The following is a 26,708-nucleotide window of genomic DNA, read 5'->3' as shown; positions in this document are numbered from 1 at the left end:
CGGGTCATAAAATTCCAAACCCGTCAAACCCGACCCGATCCACCCATATATTTAATATATATTTAAAATATATTATATAATTAATAAATTTTTTTAAATAACCAAGTCTTCCTCCTATCCTATACAAAAGCCAATTTTAATGTATATTAGCTCATATATTAATGTATAACTGAGTTGGAATGTTAGTTCATATATTAATGTATATTTTGTTTATCAACTCAGGTGGTAGATATGATTTTTTTTTTCTCAATTTAATAATAATAGTAATAAAAAAAAATTATCCAACCCATGGGTTCAACCCGACCTATGTGGGTTGGGTTGGATTGAATTTTTTTTAACTCACTATGGTGGGTTGGGTCAAAAGATACCCTTTTTTTGACCCAACCCAACTCATGCACACCCCTGCCTTCCCATATTGCTTCTTGGAAAAATCACAAAGAAAGATCTATGAGAAACAAATGGTGACTTTGAGAGAATCATCAACACTGATCATGAATGAAAAGCCTATAAAGATCACTGAGGAGACTTTGGGTTCTGAAACAAAGGCTCTGAAATGGGTTTCAAGTCTTCCACAATTCAAGAACATGATCAAAACCCATCAAGAAAAACTCCTTGTAAAACGAAACCCACCATGCAAATCCAAGAACCCTTGAGTGATTAAACAAGCTGGTCCAAACCCACCACCATTTATGCCTATTGAGTTCAAGAACATAATGCTAGTACATTTTAAATTAAATATGTTAAAACTCAAAATAACTGAAGATGAATAAAGAGATGAGTTATAATAAAAGTTGTTAAAGAAAGAGTTACTTCTATGTAAGTTAGATTAAATAAATTAAGAGAAGTTTTCTAAATTAATAAATAACATGTAGGTTATGTGAAGGGTTGGAAGACTATATATACTGCTATGCTATGGACTAATTTCATATCAAGAGTGAATGAAGAAAATAGTTAAAAACAAAGAGTATTTTGTGAGAGAGTGAATTCAATTATATTCCTAAATACTTGAGAGATTTCGGGCCAAAGAAAGGTGTTCTTCTGGTGGAGCTTTGGGCTTGAACACTTTGTGCAGAAGCTATTCTAACCATATAACATTTGTTGGGCTGTTGTATTCTGCGGGAGACAAGTCAGAAAAGGTCTGCACCGGTTATAAAGATTAGCCAACCAAGGGCTTGAATCTCCTTAAAGAGAGCGAGTGTCGCGCCTTAGTCCAAATAGTGTTGTGTAATTTTTCTTATTGAATTAATAATATTTAGAAGTACTATTCAGTTTCTCATTGTGTTATTTCCATTATTATTGTGTTTGCACCATCAATTTTAAGGAGATTCAACACATGGAGCCTACACAAGAGAAACCAAATGAAACTGTTGGAGATCTCAACAAGCCCTTTCGCTTTAAGGGAGCCCACTTCAAGAGGTGGAAAGGAAAAGTTCTCTTCTACTTGAGCCTTCTCAAAGTCTCCTACATCCTCACTAACAAGAATCCATCAAAAGTTCCTACCGATGAGATGAGTGAGGAAGAATATAGTCTCCATCAATAAAAAATAGATAAGTATACAAAAGATGAATATAATTGTCATTCTTATCTTTTGAATTGTCTTGCCGATCATTTCTATGATTATTATTATACAACTTACAATTCTGCCAAGAAAATTTGGAAAGCTCTACAAAGCAAGTATGATACCGAGGAGGCTGGTGCAAAGTATGCTGCTAGTAGATTTTTCCGTTACCAAATAGTTGATGGAAAATCGGTGGTGGATCAAGCACAAGACTTCCAAATGATCGTGGTAGAATCGAGATCCGAAGGCATAAAGATTGGAGACAATTTGGTGGTAGCTGGCATAATTGATAAACTACCACAATCTTGGAGGGAGTTCCAAAAGACTTTGCGGCACAAACAAAAGGAGACATCCTTGGAGACTTTGATCACATGCATCCGTGTGGAGGAGGAGGCTAGAGGATAAGATGCACTCATGACATAAGAGAGCAATGGTAATTCCCCCACAAAGGTAAACCTTATTTCAGCCAATAATAATATGCCTAAAAATTATTTTCCTAGAAATGTTCAATTGAAGCCTAAAAAAAGAGCCTTTAAAAATAATAATAGACCTCAAGGAAGGGGAAACCCAAATAAAAATTACAATAAGAACCAAGGACCCCCTTCACAAGATCAATTTAATAGATCATGTTTTGTCTGTGGCAAGAGTGGGCATATTGCTCGATTTTGCAAATTTCGGAAACATGAATCTGTCCCACAAGCTAACGTAACCGAAGAGCCTTTAGTGGCTATGATTACATACATCAATATGGTGCAATATGTTGAAGGGTGATGGGCAGATTCTAGTGCTAATAGGCATGTCTGTTATGACAAAAATTGGTTCAAATTGTACACTCCTTTTGAAGAAGAAAAAACTGTTATGCTTGGTGACTCTAGCAAAACCAAGGTTCTTGGAAGTGGTGAGGTTGAATTGAAATTCACTTCTGGACGTGTGCTAACATTGAAAGATGTACTTTACACTCCGTCCATGAGGTAGAATTTGATGTCATGTTTTTTGCTTAACAAGGCTAGTTTCAAGCAAACTATAGAATTTGATAATTATGTAACCACTAAAAAGGGGTTATTTGTGGGCAAGGGTTATGCTTGTGATGGAATGTTTAAATTGAATGTTGAGAATAATAAAGCATCTACCAGTTCAGTTTTTATGCTTTCTTCTATTAATTTTTGGCATGCTCGTTTATGTCATATAAATAGTAGATATGTGGGAATCATGAGTAGTTTAGGATTAATTCCAAGATTGTCAAAAGATTTTCAAAAATGTGAAACTTGTAGTCAAGCTAAGATTACAAAAAAGCCTCATAAAAGTGTTGTAAGAAATACCGAATTGCTCGAGTTAATTCACTCCGATTCATGTGAATTTGAGGGAATTTTAACTCGTGGAGGAAATAGATATATTATCACTTTTATTGATGATTTCTCAAAATATACAACTATTTATTTGTTGAAAAATAAAAGTGATGCTTTTGAAAAATTTCAAGATTTTTTAAAAGAAGTTGAAAATCAATTCGGTAGAAAAATAAAAAGAATAAGAAGTGATAGAAGCCGTGAGTATGAATCAAGTGCATTCAACTCATTTGTTCAGTCTTTGGGAATTATCCATGAAACTACTGCACCATATTCACCTACTTCTAATGGTGTGGTTGAAAGAAAAAATAGAACTTTAATTGAGTTAACAAATGCCATGTTAATTGAATCTAATGCACCTTTACATTTTTGGGGTGAAGCTATTTTAATTGCATGTCATGTTTTGAATAGGGTGCCACATAAAAAGTCATATACCATATCTTTCGAGATGTAGAAAGGACATAAGCCAAATTTGGGATATTTGAGAGTATGGGGTTGTCTTGCTTATGTAAGGCTTACTGACCCTAAAATACCTAAATTAGGTATAAGAGCTACTACTTGTGCCTTTTAATAATGCAGCCTATAGATTTTTTGATCTTGAAAATAAAATAATTTTTGAATCTGGTGATGCAATTTTTCATGAAGAAAAATCTTCTTTTAAATTGAAAAATAGTGGGGGTGAAGAAAATATTTTGTCACAACCTAGTTCTTTTACTTCACATTTACAAAATCAAGAAAATTTTGAAATGGAACATAGAAAGAGTAAAAGAGCTAGAGTTGAAAAAGATTTTGGTCCTGATTATTATGTTTTTAACATTGAGGAAAATCCCCAAAATTTAAAAGAGGCTTTAACATCACCTGATGCTATATTTTGGAAAGAGGCTGTAAATGATGAGATGGAATTTCTAATTTCTAATAGAACTTGGAAATTAGTATATCTTCCACCGGGTTGTAAGACCATAGGTTGTAAATGGGTCCTTAGAAAAAAGTTGAAACCGGATGGATCAATAGATAAGTTTAAAGCTAGACTTGTTGCGAAAGGCTTTAAACAAAAAGCTGATCTTGATTTCTTTGATACATTTCCAGTAACAAGAATTACATCTATTAGATTGTTAATTGCTATTTCTGCAATTTTTGATTTGAAAATTCATCAAATGGATGTAAAAACTGCTTTTTTAAATGGGAACCTAGAGGAAGAGATTTATATGGACCAACCTGAAGGCTTTTTAGAGCCTGGACAAGAAAGCAAGGTATGTAAGCTAACTAAGTCCCTATATGGCTTAAAACAAGCACCTAAGTAGTGGCATGAAAATTTTGATTCCTGTGTGATTGAGAATGGTTATAAATCAAATGAATGTGATAAATGTATTTATTCTAAATTATGGAATAATCTACATGTTATTATTAGCCTTTATGTGGATGATATGTTGATTTTTGGCTCAAATATGCATGTTATAAATGAGACAAAAAATATGCTTAAAAGCCATTTTGATATGAAAGATCTTGGTGAGGCTAATTTTATTTTGGGCATGAAAATTACAAAAACATGTGGTGGAATATATCTTGATCAATCACATTATGTTGAGAAAATATTGAGAAAATATAATTTTCATGATCACAAAAGTGTAGCTACTCCTTTTGATTCTAGTGTTCATTTATTTCCTGTGAATAATGATGATGAGATTTTTAATCAAAAGGATTATGCTAGTATCATTGGTAGTTTGCGTTATGCTACTGATTGTACTAGACCTGACATTGCATATGCAGTAGGACCAAAATATTTATGGCTTAATTAGTTTTTATATTGCATTTGAAACCAAGCTTAGTCACTTACTTTCTTACCTGAAACCTACTATAGATGCCTTTAATTTTATCTCTTTTTCCCATACTACTAGTAGAATAAGCAATGCTATACATGCGAGATATGTTAATGGTCTTTCAGTGTGGATAGAGGTTATTCCTCCACATCTCCTTAGCGTACTTCTTACCAATTATAGCTAGTTTTTTATAATGAAAGTTCAATGTATTTCTTCTATAAAAAAAAGTATCATTTGTAAATAATTTCTAATAATAGATTTTTTTTTTCACATATATTTATAATAAGAAACGGAATTTAATATTCAATTGAACATCCTAAAGCACCTAAAATAATTATTACTTATAGGTAGAGAAAAAAAAAATCATTTTTCACTCTAAACTTGTTCGATTTATGCCACATCGAAACTATTACAAGGACTTAAATCAGAAACATCTGCAACTATTGCAAGGACTTAAACTTAAATTAGAAACATATGCAACTATTACAAGTGCTTATTAAATCAGAAACGTCTGCAACTATTACAAGGACTTAAATCAGAAACATCTGCAACTATTACAAGGACTTAAACTTAAATCAGAAACATCTGCAACTATAGCAACCATTACCACCAAATTAAATCACTCTTATTCAATTATAGCTTAATAAGGATCAAGTAGGGACTATGATCGACTTTGAAGGACCAAAGCTGTATAATATCCCCGACCTCAAGTCCACTTTTTTTTGCGATTTTTTCCAAGGTGAGCTCAACATGTAAGAGTTGTTGCGACCTTGCTTCCACTTCGTCAATGAGATGCTACATTATTTAAGGCTTGGCTGTATTAACTGGACTTTCATACCTTTGTAATGAACGCCATCTTCTTCCTTTTGCTGTAGACTCATTTGTTCATCTTCGCTCAGAAACTCAGCTATCATTTTTCCTTTTGGCATTGAAAGCCGATTCTTCAATATATCAGTATTAGATAGTTTCTTTTGGATCATAAGCTTTACATCAAAACCATTCTTAGCCAGATTATGTTCTCGAACTCCTTAGGCATGTCTGGTGGTGGGTCCGGACCCGCTTGCTGAGTCACAACTCTGGGGTTCTTGGATGTGGATGGTGAGTTTGAAAGGGTTCTTTTCTTATGGTGTTTCAGCTTCTTGAATTGGGTGTGATTGAGAGACTTGAATTGTCTCATCGGTTTGTTTCTCAAAGATATTTCTTTGTAATATTTCTGATCAGCAACACTAACAACCTCTAACAAGTACTCAAAGGGAGACCAACTTGGATCAATGTACACACCCTTGAAATCGTGAGAAGTTACCATGGTATTGGATGATGTTCCTTGTTTGAAGTTGTACGAGGAGAGAAGAGGGAGGTTGTATATTAGCAGTTTGAAGTGATGGAAAGAAGAGGTGGGAAGAAGGGGGTATTTATAATATAACAACCCCAGTTGGAGGAAGAAGGGGCTATACGGAACCACCAATATGCCCTCCATGGCCCGACCCCACCAATCTCTATGCTTTCTCCCCTCCATGGCCATTCCAATCTCATCATGTCCGACAAATCTCTATACTTTTTATGGCCATTCCAATCTCACCCTGGCCGACCAATCTCTATACGCTCTATGGCCATTCCAATCTCACCATGTCCGACCAATCTCAATAGTGCCCTCAGGATTTTTTTCTAGGGGGATAGAGTAAGAAATTTGTCATGGGAGTAGATAAAAAATAAAATGATTTTTTTTTTTTTTTCTGTACAAAATACTTCCATATTATATACAATAATCTAAAATAGTATTCTAAATACAATTCAGTATATAATACAATTATATTGTACAATAATATAAAAAAGTTATTAATAGTTTAAAGATCATTAAGACAACAAATATAATTAAATAATTAATCATAAATTTTTGTCAAATTAATTATAACTTATTATATTTATATATATTATCAATTATATAAAAATATATGATAAAGAAGAATACTAACACACCTAAGAGTAGAACAAGGAGTAATGTGAAACAAAGAAAAAAAAAGTAACTAATATAAGTTTTTGCTTTTGAAGTGTATGCCTTTTTTTTTTAGAATCATGTATGACTTTTTAATCATATATGTGATCGCTCTCTTGGAATTTGAGCAAGCACTAAAAAACTTCTTGGACTTAATTGAAAATCTATAGAGTATATATCAAACAATTTGATCAAATAAAGAGAAAGCTAAGAAAATACAGAAGAGAGAGAGAGAGAGATAAAGATAATGAAAAAGAATCACAAATGTAGATAGAGATATATTGGTTGTAACAGTAGTGTAATTTTTGCTTATGGAGAAAAAAAAGTGCATGAAAAAACAACTTCATTTTGCTCTCTACAGTAAAGTAAGTTAGAGTCTTGCAAAGAATATACATATATATTTTTAACAAATGAGCAAAAATGAAACTTTTTTTTAATAATATTCAATACACAATATTATCACAAAAATTTTATAACAAAATCTAGGTGGCAAGTTGTTAATGGTAGGTAAAAAGTGATTAATTATGGGTCCAAATAAAACTAGTTACAACTTGCCATATAACATTTATTGTGAAAATATTGCAAAAGTAGCATTAAGACGATCATATTCAAATTTATTTTAATTGGGTTTAAATAAAATTTAAGGTCAGAGTGTTCAAATTTTTATTTCAGAGGGGTCAAAACAAAAGTTTAAAAAAATTTATATACATAAAATTTTTTTTGGAGAAGTCAGGGGGTTTGAACACGCTGGCTTGAACATAATGTCGCCCAGTCTATACCCTTTATGGCCATTCCAATCTCACCATGTCCGACAGCTCTATGGCCATTCCAATCTCACCGTGGCCCCACCAATCCAATTTGAACGAGGAAGTATACCTCTCCAAACGCAACTTTCTTATCCCATGCATGCCGATATCGCAAAGTCCTAAAAGCTAAACCCTTCCATCGACATATATAACACACTTCTATCACCATCAGTTTTCTATTTCACATGCGGCAGACATGGTACAATATAAATCTATAATAATTTATATTGCAGACATAGAACAATATAAATCTATAATAATTTATATTGTTGAATCTATATATAACTCTTTGTAAGGACTGGCGTATGACCCTTAACCCAAAGAATATGGGTAACGGCCCAACGAGCTCAAATCAATACATTTGTTAGAGAGTGAATTTTATAGGTAAGAGACTCAATAAGTCAAATACGGGCCATGATAGATTAGACTCAAGTCATAAAGATAAGAAAATACAATTTGAAAGGAATTATGCTCCTCGGTCAAGTCCGAGAAGGGAGTGTTTTTTTATTAACTCAAGCTTTTCCTTTTAAGTACAAAGAGTTCTCTCTTTTTCTCTCCGAATTACATGCCCCTTCTCTCACAGGAGCCTTTTCCTTATATATTCCCATTCTTCTCAATCCCAGCCTTCCACCTGTTGACTACGTAGATGATCTCTTGGATGATTGTCCCATCAGAATCTTCCTGGAAACTTTGTGTGTAACTGTAAGGCTGAATATCACTGTTCATGTGTCATTTGCATATAAATGCGATCAGTTGGTTAGGTGTAGAACATTTAATGTGGTGGTAGCAGCTTTCTTTTCAAATATTTCTTAATTCACTGTTGACTCCTTTCCCTGAAATTGATCTTCTAAGGTATGGTTGCCTCTTGCACGGTATTCTCTAGGTGGTCAGGCTCTAGCCTCCCACAACGCCTCTTAAGGAAGTTTGGCTCCTTAGGAGACATCACTTGTTCGTTGTTATTGGCCCTTGTCCTCGGCCCATTAAGCCACATGCTTTTCTTATTGTCTGATCATCCTCGGGCTCCTTTGCGTCCTCGAGCATGACCTACGGCCCAATACTCCTACTTGGCTCTTTTATCCCCACAATAGCCCCTTAAAACTCCAATATTCTTTTCTTCCGAGGAAAGAATGGTGTTTTGATCTTGGTCCCTAAACTTCACACGCTTAATAATTCTCACATGGTAACGTCTTTTCACATGCTGTGTATACGTTCCTGACGCTTCGGCATCCACGACGCTCCATTGATTGCTTCATATGGTGCCTTATCCCCCACGTTCTACAGTGCGATTAGAATCTTGCGGTAGGGATTTTCCATGGAAATTCGAGCGGGAACTTTCCTGCTCATTCTTCCTTCCTATATAAAGTACGCAGAGAAGTCAGTTCCTCCATTTTTTGAATCTTCAATCTTTCAAGAAGTGGTCCGAGGTGCTCCCTTCCTACAGTAAGTACCTTCTAGCTTGTATATTAACTTTTAGGATCCCTTTCTCCTTGGCCTCCTATTCTCCACCTCATTCTTCAACATTCCTCTCTTACTCCTTAGATGGGTAGGTTCGCTAGTTTAGTAAATACTCCCGAAGGTATAGAGAGTGGTGATCCTCTCAATGAATGGCACGCTCTAAGATCTAAGGGAGATGTGGTGATCCTTATGATTGCCTTCATAGAGGGAGGGATGAGGATCCCCATGGGGAGAGTGACTGGGGATTTTTTGATCGCCCATAAACTCTGCTCGACCTAATGTTTCCCAAACCTATTTTGGATATTGGGTAGTGTGGACGCCTTTAATGAAAAGATGGGAGTAAATCTTACACATCATGATGTCAACTAGGTGTATAATTGCTAGCACCTTAAGACCTTAAAACTAGGGTCCCCGAAATCAAGCTCATCTTGTGTGTCCCCAAATCTAACAAGGGCATGGACTAAGATTTTTTGATTATCTCGGGTGAGTGGCATGATGGTCTTCATTGTTCGACATGAGAGGGGCAACCAGGTGGGGTGTTTTAGGTTTAAGTACCCTGTTTTGACAGTGAACACTTCAATTTCATAGCTTCTTGTTTTTCTTCTTGTAGTTCAGAGACATATTTCTTTTTGTTTAATAAACCCTTTTTCTAACTATACTTTTGTTTCTTGGACCTTTGTAGACAAGAATTTCACAGCCCCCAATTTCAACTTCGTTAACAAGTCAGATCTCACCATGATACTCAAATATGAGATTTTTCTCCATATGGACAGGTAGCTACGCGCCGCTCATGTCATCCTCGGATACAAGCCAATCTCATCTAGTTTTCAGTCCCCCAAGTACGTCATAAAGGCGAAGGATCTTCGGCTACAACAAATCAACATCGCAATACTCGGGTTCCTCGCTAGTCCTCCACTTGAAGTTACCCAACAGGTCGAGTTGCCCACCCAGCGGGTTACCAAGGAAGAAGCAACCTCCTCACACCTAGCTCCCGAAGAAGAAACAATCAAAGTAATTGAGATTATAGACACTGAAGAGGATTTCGAGGTCTTTGATTAGCCACTCCTTACAGAGTCTCCACGTGCTACCTTCTCCCATTTACCATCTACTTAAGTAATTAGCAGTTAAGAGCCATGGTCGTCCAGCAGAAAAAGAACACCAATCTCCTTGAGCTTTTGGAATCACATGCTGGAGGGTTTACTCCCAAGGTGGCTATCTAACCTTGGCCTCCGACTCCCCTCCCTACCCATACTTCCCATTCTGAACAAGCAGATAAGAAGAGGAAGAGAGATTGAAAGGGTAAGGAAGTGTTCGAAGAGGGTGAAGTTGTTCCCTTCAAAGAACTTGAGCCCAAAAAAGTGGCAAAAATTGCCAAAGGGGCACAAAGAAAGACCTCGGCTGAGGGTACGGGCATGGAGATGGTATTTGAGCCTCGCCCTAGGGTTCTGACCTATAACCCACCACTCGAGCTGGATGGAGCCCCACTCCCATTGGACTCTTCCATTTGGGACTTCCAAAAAGGCAAAGCCAGCTACATAGCCAACGCATTGGAACAGCCCTTGCTTCTGCCTCAAGACATGGTCGACCTGAGGACTCTAAAGAAGCATGGGGTGTTCCTAACCCTGAAGAGGGACTTGGCCATGGTATGCATTTCAGTCTATTTATTGTATCACATATATGTACATTCTTTTCATTATTGGTGTTATATATATATATATATATATTTTATTCATTTGAAAGATTAACTTTGTTGCTTTTTTCCAGGTAATCCAAACAACCAACATTGTTGAGGAATGAATGGATGATGCCCATGCTCAGTTGAAGGATGAGGAGGCACGCCGTGCAGCTGTTGTCAAGACTTTGGCTATGGCTAAGAAAAGGATTAAGGACCTTGGCATCAAATTGACTGAGGCAGATAGAGAGAAAAAAAGTGTTGAGGTTGCACTAGCCGACGCTAAGAAGCAGGTTGAAGATCAGCGTCAACAGCTTCGCAAGGCGAAGGAGTAATTGGCCATTGCTCAGAAGTAGATTGAAGCTCAGAAAAAAAAGAGATAGAGAAGAAAGAGGAGGCCATCGCTTAGGCCGAGTAGTCCGGTTATGACATTGGAGTGAAGGAGATAGAGGATGCTCTAAAGAGCCCAGGTTATGGGGCTCTGTCGAGGCTATTGTCTTCAAGTATGGACAGAGGCATTAAACATGGCTGGAGTGGAGGCTTCCTTGGACTTGAGGAAGACGGAGAATATCTTCTATCCTCCAGTGCTACAAATAGCAGCCCCACCAACATCCCAAGCATCCAGTGCTCCTAAAGCTCTTACGACTATTTAGCCTACTGTTAAGGCTCCTAGAACTATTTAGATTGCTACCAAAGCTCCCGGAACCATTTAGCCTGCTGCCGAAGCTCCTGGAACTACCCAACCTACTGGTGGAGGCAACACCAAGGTCACCTTAGATCCTAAAAATGCACCCACTAAGGAAAAAGGAGCTTCTAAAGGGAAAGAGGTCGAACGATCTGGGCCACCAGCAACAGCTACAAACGATCCTCCACCACCTACAGGCAACTAGGACATCATTGCTCTTCACTACTTTTGCTCACTTTTTTTGTATTGTTAGTTTTTATTTTATTTTATTTTATTTTATAATTTTATAGAATGAGAGCGTAAATGTAATTCCTTTGTTTTACCAAGGTAGACTTCAATGAAAAGTTTAGAAAGAAAATGTAAAGGCACTCTCTTTATTTTACCAAGGTAGAAATCAATGAGAAATTTCAGTTCTTTTTGAGTATGTGATATCAAAAAGACAAAATTTATTATGGTAAAGCATAATCTATATTGTTAGAAACCTGTTTTTAGATATGGCTAAGCTTTAAATCATGAAATCAAATTGTAAGCTTCCAACAATTGTAAACTAACACAACGATGCTCCACCATGTTTTTGGACGCCCAAGTAACTAGCAAACCAATGCTTAATCAAATAAGGTTAACTTACCCAAGGTGCGTATTTCGAGAAGCCGGTGGCAGCCAAGGCCGTGTTTAATACTTAAAGAAATAAATAGTATTTGTGGGGTCAAAGAATTTGACAACCTCGGCCCATTTCATACTAAGCCCAAGGCCCATGCCGAGGAGGGAGAAATGGTTGAGGTCAAACAAAGAAAGCCTAAATAACCTAGAAACGTTGCCGAGGACGACCTTGTTCTCGACATCCCAAATCCCAGGAGGAAAGAACGGCACGTAGTCAAAGGCAGTCTCCCAGAGCGCCCCCAGAAAAAGTACAAATACAATAGACACCCATGGGGGTATGGTGTAGGAGCAATCCAAGAAGAAACTGTCACCTCTGCATTGAATGCACCCAACTAACGTTCTGGTCGCATTGATGAGGAAATGACCCCTGAACAGTGCGGCTTTAGTTGCCGCAACTCACAGAGGGTTTGGGAACGTGGTTGATCGGACGAGCACTCGAATGATGACCTGCATGATCAACAGATAGAGGGCCAAGATCAACTAGAAGGAGATATATAATGAGAGAGATTCTCCAAGAATGGGGATCAGAAAAAGAGAGCAGGAGGAAAGAAAAAGAAGAAGGCGGTAGCAATTTGCATGATCTTGGAAACCTCTGTAACCTAGTACTGAAGGAGGAAGAAGAACACTAAGTTCCTCGGACAAAATTTCATGTTTTAACCCATATCCTTATTACCCAATTCATATATAACCATGTCTAGTTGTTGTAGTCCAGACTAAGACCTAGTTCTTAAATCTATTATCTACAAATTTATTGTATTGGGCTAGTTGGGCTTGAGACCATTCATCCAACAGTAAAAGTGCTCGAACCCAGGCCCTACAGTATTAATTTACTCAAGGTATATGGTCCAAAGAACTAAGCATGACCAAGGTTCTATTTAACAGTCAAACAAATAAAAAGCATTGATTTACTCAAGGTATGTGGTCCAAGGAACCAGACAATAAAAAGTATTAATTTACCCAAGGTATGTGATTCAAGGAACCAAGCATGACCAATGTTCTGTTTAACACTCAAACAAATAAAAAGTATTAATTTATCCAAGGTATGTGGTCCGAGAAACCAGACATAACCAAGGTTCTGTTTAACATTTAAACAAATAAAAAGGAACTTAGGTAGTAATCATCAGAATAAAAGATGGCAAGATTGCCTTTTATTAATAATAGTACATTCGAAGGTTATTTACATTCCACAGACGTGGCATAACATTTTCATCTAAATCTTCTAGAAAATAAGCTCCTGCCTTGGCTACTGAAGTGATGCGGTATGGCCCCTCCCAGTTAGGTCCTAGTTTCCCTTAAGATGGGTTCTTTACAGCTCCCTCTACCTTTCTTAACACCAAATCCCACAGTGCTAATGGTCTAATCTTCACACCCATATCATACCTTTACTTGAGTTTTTGTTGATAGTGCGCCAACTGAACCATGGCTGCTTCTCTTCGTTCGTCGATTAGGTCCAAGCTCCTTTTTAGTAATTGATCATTGTTGTCGGGATTGAACAAGCTTGTCCTTAACGTCGAAAACCCAATATCTAGAGGGATCATGGCCTCGAATCCATATGTCATAGAAAAAGGCATTTCCCTAGTTGAACGACAAGGAGTTGTCCGATATGTCTAAAGAACATATGGGAGCTCTTCGACCCATCTATCCTTTGCTTCATCCAATCTTTTCTTGAGCCCACTTATTATAACTTTATAAACTGCTTCAGCCTGCCTATTCCCTTGCGGGTAGGCTGGGGTTGAATACCTATTTCTAATGCCAAGCTCACAACAATACCTCCTGAAGGCCTTACTGTCAAATTGAAGCCCATTGTCCGAGATAAATGTATGCGGAATCTTATATTGGGTAATGATATTTTTCTAAACAAACTTCTTTGCATCAACATCCCTAATGTTAAACAATGGTTTGGCCTCAACCCATTTTGTGAAGTAGTTAGTTCCAACAAGAAGCCACCTATAGTTTCGCACAGCTCTAGGAAATAGCTCTACAATATCCAGGCACAATGCAAATGGCCACGAAATAGACAAAGAATTCAGTATACCCCTAGGCTGATGAATGTTTGGAGCAAACCTTTGGCATTGATCAAACTTTTTAACACATTTTGTGCTTCCTTTTGCATGCTTGGCCATCAATAACCCTGAGTAAGAGCCCTATGTGACAATGATCTGCCCCTTGTATGACTTCCGCATATTCCTTCATGCAATTCCTCCAAAAGTGGCTCCACTGCCTCGGGATGGATACAAAGTAAGTATGGCCTTGAAAAAGAGCGTTTATACAACTTTTGTTTCTCGAACAACAAAAAACGAGGAGCTTTTCTTCGTATCTTATCTGCCTCACACCAATTTCAAGAGGTAACACTCCTTCTTTCAAGAATGAAAAGTACGAGGTCCATCCAACTGGAACCAACCTTGATTTGGAATACTCCGACTTTCATCACTTCGACCTCAGCAGGCCTCACCAGATCTTCAATAACAGATCTTCTATAAGGATGATCAGAAGAAGGTCTTGTTCGGAGGAGGTTGCCAAAGTTGCCAAAGAGTCTGCATGAGAATTCCTACTACTCGAGACTTGCTGTATGGAGAAAGACTCAAAGCCATATTGTAACTGCCGAGCTTTAACTACATATCCTTGCGTCCTCTGATCCCTAGCCTCCAACTCTCCTTTAATTTGCCCGACGACTAACCTTGAGTTCGAGAAGACCTCAATAGCCTTTCCAATTTCTTGATCATAGCTACCCCAATCAACAGGGCTTCATACTCTGCCTCATTAGTAGTGGTTGAGAAGTCCAACCTCAAGGATTTTTCAATAGTAATTCTATCTGGAGATATTATTACGATTCCCACTACAGACCCCTTTTGGTTAGCCGCCCCATCAACATAGAGTTTCTAAGGTACATGTCCATGGATAGAAACTGTTGAAATTTGTTCTCCCCCAGACCCCTACTCCTCGGCTTCGACCGCTGTTGGAGACTCAATAAACTCGACCACCAAGTATGCAAGAACTTTTCCTTTGATAGAGGTATGAGGCATGTACTTTATATCGAATGCTCTCAAAATTGTCTCCCATTTGGCAACTTTTCCTGTATAATTGGATTTTTGAAGTAATGACTGTAAAGGGAGTTGAGTTAGGACTACAACGATATGCGCCTGGAAATAGTAGGGGAGATTCTGTGTAGCATGCACTATGGCCAAAATGGCTTTTTCCAATGGCAAATAACGGACTTTGGCCTCCTGCAATGACTTACTCACATAATATACTAGTCTCTGTACCCCATTCTCCATCCTTACCAAAACCAAACTTACTACATGAGATGCCACTGCAATGTAGGCAAAGAGGACTTCTTCTTTCTTGGGTCTAGAGAGAATAGGTGGTCGAGAAATGTATTCCTTCAACTGCTGGAAGGCACAGGCGCATTCTTCGTTCCATTTAAACCCTTTCCACTTGTGCAAGAGCTAGAAAAATGGTCTACATCTATCTGCTGACCGGGAGATAAATCTATTTAGGGTTGCATTCATCCTAGTCAACTTCTGCACTTCTTTGGGATTCCAAGGAGGTTGTAAGTCGTTTATCGCCTTAATCTGATCAGGATTAACTTCAATTCCACGATGGGTGACCATGTAGCCCAAAAATTTACCAGAACTAACATCGAAATAACACTTCGAAGCATTGAGATGCAACTTATGTCTCCTCAGTGCCTCAAAAACATTTTCAAGATCACTCAAATGCTCGGCCACCACTTTGCTCTCCATGACCGTGTCGTCAATGTAATCTTCAATGTTCTTACCAAGTTGAGATTCAAACATTCTAGTCATCATCCGTTGGTAGGTAAACCCAGTATTCTTCAATCTAAAAGGTATTACTCGAGAATGATAATTCCCAGTGGGCGTCACGAAAGCAGTCTTCACCTACTCAGCCAAAGCTAATGGTATCTAATGATACCCCTGGAATGCATCCAAAAACTCATTCGAAAATGACTGACTATAGCATCTACCAATTGGTCTATCCGAGGAATCAGGAAAGAATCCTTAGGGCAAACTTTATTCAAGTTAGTAAAATCTACGTAAACTCCCCACTTCCTTGACTTCTTCTTCACCACAACTGTATTGGCCAACCACTCTGGGTAAAAAACCTCCTTAATTGCCCCTGTACGCTTAAGCTTCATCACTTCTTCCTTGACAGCCTCAACATGTTCTTTAGAAGAGCGCCAAGGTGGTTGCTTCTTTAGAATAATGGTTGGGTTGACATTTAGATGATGACAAATGAAATTCGGATCCATTCCAGGAGCTTCATAGACGTTCCAAGCAAATACATCCACATTCCTTCTAAGGAAAGCTAGTAATTCCTCTTTCTCTTGAGGAGGCAATTGGACTCCAACTTGGAAGCACCTCTCTGCATCGGCATCGATGATAACCTTTTCTAATTCCTCACACCTCACCCTTTCACCTGCAACGTCCGAGGATACTTCTACCTCCATTAATTGCTACAAGGCCTTCTTGGAGATGTCCAAGGGTTCACCCTCGGACTGGTGTTTGATAGCAGTGACCAAGCATTGCCTTGCCATGGCTTAGCTTCCAATCAACTCCTCAACATGGTCCTCAGAGGGATACTTCACATTTAAATGCAAAGTCAAAGAAACAGTTTCCATGGCATGAAGCCACGGTCTTGCTAAGATCGTAGTATAAGGTGAATAAGCATCCTATAGACACTCAATTTTGCACCCATGATTTAATCAATGAGAATGACTTGAATGACCAATCCATGTACCCCAAAAATCATAATTGCATTACATGCATCGACTTGCCTTTGTATTACATGCATCAATTCATTCATTGCATATCATAAAAATGATTTTGAGATTCTAACGGTTACAATGGTGTTTCCAGTTATCAAATCGGATTATCGGATCGAAAGATATCGCATGATCAAGTTTGCATGGTTAACATGCACTGTGTCTAGGTAAAGTTGACCACACATGATTAATTTAAATTAATTCTGATTGGTTAAACAATTAAAATTAATTAAATAATTTTGTGATTGGTTGATAATTAGTGTTTAAAATAGGGATACATGCATAGGAATAAAAGGGATGATTAGATAACAATAAAATTATGGATAATCTGAATTATCTAGAAAAGAGATGAAAAATCGTAGACAGAGGATGGAAACACGTCTAGTTACAAGGACCGGTCAAAAAACCCTAGAAGAGAAGTCCAAACGGCACCCGAACACGAAAGTGCGTACGGGGTCCAAAGGCCAATTTGGCACTTTTAGAGTGTCGAATTGGCATCTTTGAGTTTTTGGTCCAACGGCCTTTGGGTGAGGATAAGGCACATCATTTTCGATCTTTTCGTAAAAGGATGCGTCCAGATTCAAACCCTAATTGTCCATACCTATTTTTTAGAGTCTTCTGGCCTCTATAAATAGAGACTGAACCTCATAATTCAATACATTTTTTTTTTTACACTCTGAGAGGCACATGTTTTGGGGCTCCCAACAGCTCATATTTTCTGATCTCCTCTCTGATTTTCTGTTGAAGCTAGGGTTTTTAGGTTTCAAGGATAACTGAATAAGTTTCTTTAAACCCTAAAACATCCTCTCAAGGACAAAGTGTGCTCATGCAAGAGGTTGTTTTCTAACCCTTTATTTTTATGCTTTTCCATATCATGATGATGCATGTTTAATAAATTGTTTTAGATATTCATATGTTAACTTGTTAATTTAGTTTATGAAACTATGTTTTTGATTCCTTTATTATTTATATAATCTGTTTCTTAATTCTAAAGATCTGCATGTAATTAATTCTTTTTCTTCAAAACAAAACAGATCTGCATATTCCTTAGATGCAGATCTAAATTTTTCTTCACAACAAAACAGATCTGTCTCTTCCTTAGATGTAGATCTGAATTTTTCTTCAAATAAAACATGACTGCATCTTTCTTAGATGCAGATCTAAATTTTTCTTTAATCAAAACTGATTTGTATCTTCTTTAGATACAGATCTGAGTTTTTTAATGCATACATATTTTTGAAATAAGAAAAAGATTAGTCATGATTGTGTTTGATTTTGTTTTGTTTAATTCATGTTGCATAAATTTATACTATGAATGAAACTCTCTTCTTAAAAAAAATCTTTTTCATTCTTTTAAAACACATAAAAACATATTTGATTTTTCTATTGTCAAAAACCCATTTTATTTATTTATCATAAAACAGATCTGTTTTTTCTATTATCAAAAACCCTTTTTTTTAGTTCTTTAAAAAAACAAATCTGATACTTTTTCAAATCAAAAGACTTTGTTTTATGTAAGAAACATAGATCTGAATTTTTATCTCCAAAAATCACTTTTTTTCTACATACTACAAAACAGATCTGGTATTTTGACAAATCAAAATCAAATTTTTTCACCAACCAAAACAAATCTGATTCTTTTCAAAAGAAGAGATTTAATTCATAAATAAGTTTGTGTGATCTAATTTTAAATTCACATGTTCAACATATCTTTCATGACATGCATAAAATGGTATATTGGTCACAAAAGTCTAGAAAACCAAACTCTGTTTGGATGGAATGGGTGCCTAACACCAGTGGCAACTCCAAGAATTTTGTTTAGGGGGGTCACTAAAAAACTTAAATGAAAAAAATTTTAATAAAAAGAGAACTTGAATATATTGAGTTATCGACAAAAAAAAAAAAAAAAAAAATGAAGTTTACAATTTCCTTCTGCAAGTTTTCAAATTTTGAATTGTTACATTATAGTTCATTATAAGTATTTATTGCCATTGTGGATAGCTTTGACCATTTTATTTTACTAAGTTTTTCTAACATTTTTATTTTTATTTTATGCAGTTGTTATTATCTATTTGTCTTTGTTTTTATAAAAATATTTTAAACTAAATGAATAAACTCAACTCATTGGCTTTGTATTAATTATCGATGCACACAACCACACTCATTCATACATAAATAATACACTACGTGTCTACTTAACTAATCAAATACTTGAACAATTACTAACTTTACAATTTTTTTCTTGAATTTTTCTGACTTTATAACAAAAAGTTATTATAACATGATAACAATACATACACATACAACAAACCCTCTCTATTTCCAAATTACTAAATTATATAAAGTTATATTATATTTAGGGTCATGTTAATGGATGCCCTTAGGGCAATTGTTATATTTTCATAAAAGTGGTTTCAAAACATTTCCCTTATATTTCTACTGTATACACAAACTTCCACACACATCATTATTTACACCAATTACATTATAACAAAAAGTAAAACACACAATCAATATTCGACACACTCACACACATATAATATAAATTTATAATAAAAAATGACACTTTCAATTCACAAATACTTACTCTTACTTTTAGAGTTGGAAATACTTGTAATAAGGGTGTATAAAATTTAAGTCAAGGTGTGCAAAAATAATATTTTTAAGAATAAATTGAAGTATTAAACTAACAAAAAAAATATTATATATATAAAAAAAATTGAAGTTAGGGGGTTCATTTGAACCCCCTGAATAAAGTGTAGCACCGCCCCTGCCTAACACCTTCCCATTTTGTAACCTAACCTCCGAATTTAGGTCATTGGTTAAGTAGACCTAACGTTGTCTTTATTTATTTTGGGTAGAATGTAACTAGGACAATAAGCCATGTAATTATTTTGGTAGATTGTAACTAGGACCCAAAGCTATGTAATTTTCAAGATATGTAATTTTATTCAATCAATGAAGACAACAATTCAATTATGTATTTGGTTTTCTTTTTCTTTTTTTTGGTATAAAAAATATGTGGCAACTCCACACTACTTACCAAAAAAGAGAGGTACCTTAAAAGGTACCCGAATCTCTTTTTTGAGGGACGCTTTTTTTTGAGGTCTCTCACACATCCACCACAATGAAGTTCACTTCCACCACTTCTGACCCTACCTGAACAGGCAGTCTAATCATGCCCCTTGGGATAACAGTCTTCCCATCAAATTCCACTAGAGGGGAATCATAGCTGACTAGATCCTCGGGTTTCAGTTTAAGTCCCTAATACAGATCAGGATACATGATCTCTGCACCACTGCCTTGATCTACCAGAACCCTCCTTACATCATAACCCCCTATCCAAAGGGTAACCACTAAGGCATCATCATGTGGCTGAAAAGTTCTAACTTTATCTTCATCGGAAAAGCTCAAAGTTGATTGGACTTGCATCTTCCCCCATTTAGGTTCAGGGACTGGATCCTCAGTGTATGAACTTGATACAAACATGACCTCAAATGAGTGTATGCCAATCCGACCTGGGGCTACCAGAATTACATTGATTGTTCCTAAGGATGGTCTCAAGATGTTCTCTAGCTGATGTGCTGACCAAAACTGACTCTCCTATACAAATGGCTGGTACAGAAACTGTTTCAGCTTTTCGATCTTGACCAGTTGCTCAAGATAATCACGTAAAGTTCTACAATCTTCTGTAGTGTGTCAACGGTCTTGATGATACTAGCAATAAAGACCTTGATTACGCTTGGTAGGGTCTCCTCCCATCTTATTTTTTGGCCACTTGAATTATGGTTCATTCTTTATCTTGACAAGGATTTGGTGTACGGGCTCCCTAAATACTGTATTAACTACTTGAGCAGTAAAGTGCCTAGCATGTACAGGAAAATCTCTCCTGGGTCGATTGTGATTATACCTCTCCGACCTAAAGTCTCTTTGGTCAGGGGGGGTCACCTTCGCTTTCCCTTTCCCTTTCCCTTGCTGCTGATCTTCATCGACCCGTTTGTACTCGTCAATTCAATCCATTAACTAACGCATGCTTCGTGCAAGCTTCCTGGTCAAGGATTTTCTCAAATCATGCTCAGTGGGAAGGCCGGCCTTAAATGTCCTTATAGCCACATCCTCGAAATCTCCATCTATCTCGTTGAACATCTCCTAATATCTGTTGGAGTAAGTCTTTAAAGTCTTACCCTCTCTTATTGCCATTGACAGTAAGGAATTAAAGGGACGAGGAACCCTACTACACGTAACAAATCAAGCCCTGAAGACCCTAGTGAGCTGTTGAAAGGAGCTAATAGAGCCCTTTTCCAACCCATTAAACCATCTCATTGCGACAGGCCCCAAGTTAGATAGGAACACTTTGCACATAAAGGCCTCATTCCTCGAATGAACAACCATTCTCTGATTAAAGTGACTAACATGCTCCACTAGGTCTGTCCTCCTATTGTAAATGGTAAAAGTGGGTTGCGCAAACCGACGAAGAAGTTTTCCCCTTTCAATCCTCCGTATAAATGGTGATTTTGAAATCTAGCGTAGGGCCATGCTCATTGCATCATTCCCTAAGCTCTTATGAGCCGGACTCCTACTCCCCTGTCTATGATGACATTCCTCCCTATAGGAAAAAGATTCACTAGGAGGAGTTCTTGACCTTGGCCTTGGCCTGTAACTATCATCATCCCCAAACTCAGATCCTAAGCTTGAAGGAGATGCCATCCTTTACCTAGGACGTAATTTTCTACGCAAATGATCAACTTCCAATTGTAGGTTTCTAGTCTCTTCCCCATGCGATACATGACTCCCAGTTTTAGAATGACTCCTACTGGTATGAGATGTGTGCACACTTACTTCACGATCTCACCTCCATTTTAAGTTGAGAAAATGGTCCTAGTGTTGAAATCCCACAGACTTTTCTCGATTTGGTCCTGAACCCACCATGACTACACAAGACTATGAACGCTTTCCCAGTATTCTCTATAGACGACGCCAATTGTAAGGACTGGTGTATGACCCTCAACCCAAAGAATATGGATAAAGGCCCAACGAGCCCAAATCAATACATTTGTTAGAGTGGATTTTATAGGTAAGAGACTCAGTAAGTCAAATACATGTCATGATAGATTAGACTCAAGTCATAAAGATAAGAAAACACAAATTGAAAGGAATTATGCTCCTCAGTCAAGTCCAAGAAGGGAGTGTTCTTATATTAACTCAAGCTTTTCCTTTTAAGTACAAAGAGTTCTTTCTTTTTCTCTCTGAATTACATGTCTCTTCTTTCATGGGAGCACTAGCCTTCCACCTGTTGACTATGTAGATGATCTCCTGGATGCTTGTCCCATTAGAACCTTCCTAGAAAATTTGTGTGTGGCTGTAAGGCTGAATATCACTGTTCAGGAGTCATTTCCACATAAATGCGGCCAGTTGGTTAGGTGCAAAACATTTAATGTGGTGGTAGTAGCCTTCTTCTTAGATATTTCTTAGTTCACTGTTGACTCCTTTCCCTGAAACTTATCTTCCAAGATATGGTTGCCTCTTGCACGGTACTCTCTAGGTGGTCGGGCTCTAGCCTCGCACAACGCCTCCCAAGGAAGTTTGGCTCCTCGAGAGACATCAGTTGTTCGTTGTTAATGGACCTTGTCCTTGGCCCATTAACCCACGTGCTTCTCTTACTGTTTGATCATCCTCAGGCACAACCCACGACCCAATACTCTTACTTAGCTCTTTTATCCCCACACTCTTCTATCACCACTCAAGGCCTAAGTGCTAAAACCCTTCCATCATGATTAGTTTTTTATTTCACATTGCCCCCCCCCAAATTCCCAAAAATCCCTATTAGTATTGGGGTCATATTAATGGGTACCTTTAGGTTAACTAGTATAGTAAACCATTTTAGAAAAGTTATAATACCACTTTTATGGAAAATATAAAAAAAAAAAAAAAAAAACCATAAAAAATTAATTGATATATCATTTTCCCATAAAATGTTTCTAAAAATAGTTATTAAATCAATCGCATGCCATTTTTTGCAAAAGCCTAAAACCCTCCCATTAGTGTTTTATTTCACATGGCTTCACCAAATTCCTCAACCCATCTTTTTAATTTTTTTTATCAAATAAAATACAGCCAATATTCTTGAAATTTGGGCTAATACCAGCTAAGTCCAAAACATTTCAAAGCAAGGACAGACCTAGGTGGGGCCCGGGTCACCCTGAGTCCAATTTTTTTTTTTTTAGTTATTATATATTTCATTTTTGTAGTTGGGCCCTCCTTCCAAAACCTTAAGCCTCCTTCTTCTTATAAGCCTAGCTAGCCTCACCCAAATAGCAATTATCCAACCCAAAAACTTAACAAAAATAATAAAAACATTCACAATGGTGATTGTATTTTAGGGAAAAAAAAAACTATTTTACCACCAAAGAACCAAAAAATCATGTGTTATGGAGAAGTTAAAGCTAAATTTTTTGCAACTACAGTAAACTAGTATATATACCAGTTCACTGTAATAAGTTGTTAAAAATAAAATACAACATTTTATTAAGATTATATCTCTTCCTTTAATTAAAAAACTCAAATTCTCTCTTTTCTTTTATTATTTTAATAAGTTTTTTATATTATTTTAAATGAAGTTATAAAAAAATAGAACAATATTTGATATTGGGTGTATTATAAAGTGAGGTGGTAAAATAGATAAAGTAGTTTTTTGAGGTGCTAAAAGCTAAAATTTTTAGCACCACCATTGTTAATACTCAAAATTCAATAACAAAAATTCTAGCCAGCCTAGTATTAAAAAAAAAAAACATTATTTTGTTTTTTGTTTTTTTCTTTGTTGGTAAATGATTGCATTTTAATATATTTAGAAACAACGATTTTGAGTATTTATAATTTTTTAATACTATATAGATGCCTATTTAAAGTTTTTTATTCTTTATACTACAACTCCCGTTGGTTTAAAATCCTAGATCCGTCCTTATTTCAAGTTTGACAAATTTGGTCTCTAATCATTGTGACAGAGATTAACAAAATCAGTAACTATTTAGAGACCAAGTTGATAGTAATGGATGTATTTTCCTGTGTATTTTTAGATTTAATTTCCTAATAACCTTCAATCCTCCTCTTGTTTTTGATTATGATGATCTTCCTATGTGTAATTTATCCATGTAAAGTTGTGATTTCATCTAACATTGTGTTGAACGTCATGCGATAAATCCAATTGCAAAGTGAAGTATTTATCTTATGTCGTGTTGATAAAGTGGCTATGCCTTTATCTGTTGCCATTGTTGGAAGAGAACTTTATTATATTGAAATGTAATACAACTATACAAGGCATACCTGTATCATATCCACCCCACACCCAACCACATTCGGTTTTTTTATTTATTTATTTATTATTATTATTATTTTTTTATTTAAAGAAGATTGGAATTTGTGGCCTATGCATACAATTCCAAGGGTGCATACACTAATCCAAGTTGGTCTACCTTTAAGTACTTTGTTAGGGATTGTTAGTGTTCTTTTATTCCTCTTAAAAAAAAATTACTATGTCTTTTCTTCCCTTGCGTTTCCATCAGTAGATAGCTATTGTTCTTTCCCTGTTGTGTAATTTTTAGATATAATTTTCTAATAACCTTCAGTCCTCCTCTCTTGTTTTCAATTATGATGATCTTCCTATATATGTGTAATTTATTTATGTAAAGTTGTGATTCCATCTGACATTGTGTTCAAATGTCATGCAATAAACCCAATTGCAAAATGAACTATTTACCTTATGGTGTGCTGATAAAGTAGCGATGCTTTTATTTGTTGGCATTATTATTTGTTGTCTTCTCTACTGTCAGGTTTTTGACTTCATGGAATTAAATTTTGGGTGACATGTTCATTGTGGCATGTTTTTTTTCACCAAAATTTGAATATATTGTAGACTTGTAGTGTGAATCAATGGCTACTTGTTACCTAAAAATGCATGCATGGATCTGAAAACCACTACTATTTTAACCTGTCAAATATGAAAAATTATGCTTTCTCACCATATTAAAAAGATTAGTGGCGGTAACAAGAATGGATTTAAGCTTTGTTCATAAGTAGATGATTAGGCATAAGATATTATTTTAAATTCATAATATAATATGTGTTTTTCGACTTTTGTTTATCGAGAAAAGGTTTCAAAGTTCAAATCATCATGTGTTTTTAAACTTATATCAAGTAATATTTATATCAGTAATTTTTCTTCAAATCCTTAAATTCATACAATCAAAATATTAATTACACCATACATCATAGAATAAGCGTGACACGTGGATTATATAAAAACTTTTATATGAAAGTTTTTGAAATAAAATTGTAGCATGTTAATGCATTTTGCGAGTCATCACCTAGTAGGCTATAGTAGCTAGTAGTGTAGTACAAACAAAGTAGAGTCCATGGCTTCATGCACCATTTTTTGCGTCATGTGCAAATTTTCTTAGCAAGAAAAAGTGACATTCATTTTGTATCCAACGAAGTTCTTACTATTTTTACCCCAAAAAAAAAAAAAAAAAAAAAAGAAGTCCTTTTACTATAAATTATGTTCTTATTGAGCTCCTTTCCGTCTCCTCAGAGATCAAACAATAAAGAAACTATGTTTTCAAAATCATATTGGTTAATGGGTAATCAGATTTTTTTTTTTTTTAAAGAAAAAAAAAAAAATATATATATATATATATATATGTATATATATCTTTAGTCAAATCCCAATTTGAAACTATTATATTTCTCAAAAAAAAAAAATTGTAACTATTATTGATATAATTATAAAATTATCTATAACTTTTTTTTCCTGGATAAAATTATACCAATATTTAATTTCAATATTTCTTCTCTAGGAACTATACAAGACTAAGGAAAATACGGAGCAATAACAATATAATTATTTTTTTACTATAAATCTATCAACTAATTAGCTATTGCTAATTTAAAATCAAAGTTGATACTTATAGTTTGTGGTGTGTTTGTGTCGATCAGTTGATAATTATGTGTGTAATATATTTATGAATAACAACTTACTAAAGTTGATTTTACAATAAATTTAAAAAAGAAAACAAGAATATTAAAAATTAGAAATTAATACAATAATTTACTGGAAAAAATACACCAGAACATCCGAACATGAACACTATAAGTAATCAGCACAATAAGGTCAACAATGCCAGCGGCAATGGTTTTTGGAGACTATGTAATAGAAAGTAATCATAATGCTTTTGATTCAGATGAAGAGGATGGATGTTTTGATGTAAACGCTATGGCGGAGAGGGCTGGGAGCTTTGAGGTGGGCTTTGATAGTAATTTAGTGAATGTCTCTCTTCTACTGCATGCATTTGGGCCGTCGTCAGGGAATGACCATGGTAGACGGCTGAGGCATCAGTCTGAGAGGACCTTTCATCACCATGCATCAGATCAGAATGCTGTTGGTATTCGCCACCCCTCTCCTGATGTTGGGTTGGATTCCTCTGATCAAGATGATAACAATAACAGCGATGATGATGGCAGTGGTGGTATGTCGCTGGTTAGCCGCCTCCATCGCCATGGCGGTGGAGTGCTATTAGGAAGATCAGGTAGGAGACGCAGACGTAGAGATGCCACAATGGGTCCGAGGTAGATCAAAATGGTACTAGGAAAAAAATTTCATAGGTATATATTCAGTAGGGGAAAAAAATTAGATAATAACGTAAAGAATTTGACTTCTCACACTTGAATTGTCTCACATTTCTCATTTATATTGTTGTATGGCTTGCCTGGTAGATTAACCAGGGTGATGAAAGGTGGAAAGATGGCTATTGTTCTTTCCTTGATGTGTATTTTTAGATTTAATTTCCTAATAACCTTTAATCCTCCTCTTGTTTTCAATTATGATGATCTTCCTATGTGTAATTTATCCATGTAAAGTTGTGATTACGTCTGACATTGTGTTGA

At 36.0% G+C, this 26,708-nt stretch overlaps 1 long non-coding RNA gene across 1 annotated transcript in view; it reads right to left on the bottom strand.

The window, feature by feature from the left end:
- Positions 1-26,285, bottom strand: part of LOC126715858 (uncharacterized) — a 49,975-nt gene extending 23,690 nt beyond the window's left edge. Inside the window, exon 1 of the long non-coding RNA XR_007651943.1 lies at positions 26,172-26,285. This is a non-coding gene — a long non-coding RNA (uncharacterized LOC126715858). The remainder of the gene's footprint in view (positions 1-26,171) is intronic.
- Positions 26,286-26,708: the final 423 nt, after the last annotated feature.

Source organism: Quercus robur, chromosome 2 (genome assembly GCF_932294415.1).
Source record: "Quercus robur chromosome 2, dhQueRobu3.1, whole genome shotgun sequence".
NCBI classification, from domain to species: domain Eukaryota; kingdom Viridiplantae; phylum Streptophyta; class Magnoliopsida; order Fagales; family Fagaceae; genus Quercus; species Quercus robur.
The sequence above is the reverse complement of the archived record's forward strand: the minus strand, read 5'-3'. Positions and strand labels throughout refer to the sequence as shown.